This window comes from Mytilus edulis, chromosome 10 (assembly GCF_963676685.1).
Source record: "Mytilus edulis chromosome 10, xbMytEdul2.2, whole genome shotgun sequence".
Classification (NCBI taxonomy): Eukaryota; Metazoa; Mollusca; class Bivalvia; order Mytilida; family Mytilidae; genus Mytilus; species Mytilus edulis.
Genome location: NC_092353.1, coordinates 25,354,173 through 25,357,101, shown reverse-complemented (window position 1 = coordinate 25,357,101; position 2,929 = coordinate 25,354,173).

Below are 2,929 nucleotides of genomic sequence, written 5' to 3'. Positions count from 1 at the left end.
TTGGAGTTATTTTACTGGCATTTACATGTGTTTTAAAGTCACAAATGAGTGAATCCTCTGCCCTTAAAATGGCAAGTTTATTTAAATTTTAACAGAAGCTTTTATGAAAGTATTTGCCAAGAAACAAATGTTTGCTAAGCTAGTGATATTTGTATAGGGAATATCTTTCTCTGAGCTTTATATAGAAGATTTTGAAATACTGTGGATTCTTTACTTTTTGGGGTACCAATTTTCGTGGATTAAGATTACTTTTTTAAGTGGATATTTTAATGAGAGGTTTTGCAAATGTTGGTATTTAAGTTTATAGAAAAGTTTTACTTTGAACAATTTGTTTGATTTCAAAAATCTGTCTTGTGACGTCTTTCCATGAGAAAATACGTCTTTCAATGAGAAAATACAAACAAATACTGTGGTAGAGTCGGAAAGAAAAGACATGCAAACTAAAGTAAGAATACTGATGAATGAACTTTTGTTTGTGTTGATGATGCATGTTTGAACATTAATTATTTAGCCCAAACAGAAGGACAAAAAGAAGAAATAAACTTCACTAGGCTAGAAAAGACGTTCATGTCAGCATTGTGTAAAAAGTGAAATAACAAAAATACCGAACTCCAAGGAAATTTCTAAACGGAAAGTCCCTTAGCAAATGGAAAAATTAAAAGCTTAAACACATCAAACAACTGTCATATTCCTGACTTGGTACAGGCATATTCTTATGTAGAAAATGGCATAGTTGTTACTTTACAGTGCGAAAATAAACATTGTGTAACAATGTAGAAAGTTGGTGGCCTTAGTACAAGAAGCTCAACTAATATATGAAACAATATACAAGATGTAATAATATTTCAATCAGAGTTATTTTGGAAGTTGTCAAATGAAACTTTCAAATATTGAATATCTATGATGGACACAGAGAAACATTATATAAATTAAAGTGTCTAATCTTGCATGTAATGCTTACATCCAATTCTAGAATTCTTCACAGTGTACATGGATCTATTTGTAATTGAAAAATATAAGGAAATACATCCATACAGCCTAAGGTGATAAAACACTAGACCAGGATGGTAAATTTATGTTGACGAGTTACATGCTGAAAATGTGTACCGTTTCAATTATGGGAAAATAAAAAAGGACCGTCCAATCTCAACGAAGTCTGATCATATGGAAACAGAACTTTTTGAATTTTTTGCTACTACAAATATTTTGATTGTTGCTGCAATTGTGATCACTGATCCAGTTTCATAGGGTTAATAACAGGAAAGCGTTCATATTAGCCCTGTTTAATACCCATTATTGGTTTATTTAAAAGTTAATAACGAAAGATGAAGTGAAAACAAATATATATCTGCTCTTTGGTCGGGTTGTCTCTTTGACTCATTTCCCATTTCCATTCTTAGTTATAAAATTAAACAATTAAAAAACAAGAAGTCAGCAACAAACCCTATATGCGTTTTAAAATATGTTTCGCATAAATGATTTCCACACGTACTACATAGCAAAATGTTGTGTTTTGCAGCTGTTGTGTATAAAAAAAAAATTAATCACAGTTTTCTTTTTAATTAAGAGTTAACAAGTGTACATTTTTCAAAGAAAGGAAGACGGTATTTTTCTTTATTCATCTAGCTGTGTGCTTAAATATGATAATTTTCTTTATTTAACTTCCTTGGTTTGGTCCCCCCCCCCCCCCCCCCCCCCCCCTCACCCCGACATGAGTCCATTATTTGCAAATGACAACCCACTTTTGACAAACTAATACCACACATGTTAAGGAATAAGAAACAATTTAGAAAAATGACTTCATTAAAGATTCGGAAAGGTACTCTTGTCTCTAGATTTGTTTGAGTTTGTGCTGTCTTCACCTTTGCGGATGGCTGCTTCAAGCTAAGAAATATCTTGATAATTCTTGTTTCACTGCTACCAGTCATTTTGACAAAAAAATCAACTGTCCATGGGACAAGACGGAATCGATGTAATGTTTTACAGCGTGTCACATTCTGACTAGGATTGTCTAAAAGTTTGTTTGTAATAAAGGTACCTTGGAAAATCATTGTTGTCTAGTTCTGTAGAAAATGAATCATAAGACCATCTGAAATCCTTTTGTAGAGAACGTTAATGTCGTTGTCATGCTTTAAATTGTTGTGAAGCTGACACTTTATAATACGGCATTTATAAACACCGCATTATATAATATTGAAATAACCATAAGCGCTTTACATCATATATCCATTCACATATATAACTATTAACAATAAAATATTAAAGCCCATGATACAAAATCATAAAAAAAACTGATTTAAAATATATTGCATATAAAACTGTACTATAAAAAATAAAATATATAATATACGGGCATGGTAAAAATAAGGAGACGATAACACTAGTTAGGAATATGATAGATGTTGTCCATTCGTTTGATGTGTTTGTGTTTGATTTTGCCATTTGATTTGGGACTTTCCGTTTTGAATTTTCCTCGGAATTCAGTATTTTTGTTATTTTACTATTTTCCATTAAAATAAAAGCAAGTTAAAAATTCAAAAATAATGGTTCAAAAATTCTAAATTACAATGATACAGAAATATTTTAAGAACAATGAAAAGGCATGTCTGAATATATGAGTTATCAGGTTTTTCCTAAGACCGTTCACAAAGTGGATGTTTAGTATATCACTTGGCTGTTGTTGCTTTGTCAAATCTTCTTTCCCCATATGTTTTAGTTCTCACACGTGGCGTTGTTAAAATCATGGCATTTTCAGATCCGAGTGATCGCATTGCTTTGTATATGTAGGACTCTAAAGTGCGATGGGGACGCTAAAGTGCGATGGTCACGCTAAAGTGCGATGGTATGCGCTAAAGTGCGATGCATCCCCACGCTAAAGTGCGATGGTCCGCGAAAGTATAGACGTTATCAGTCGTTTATACAAACCAAA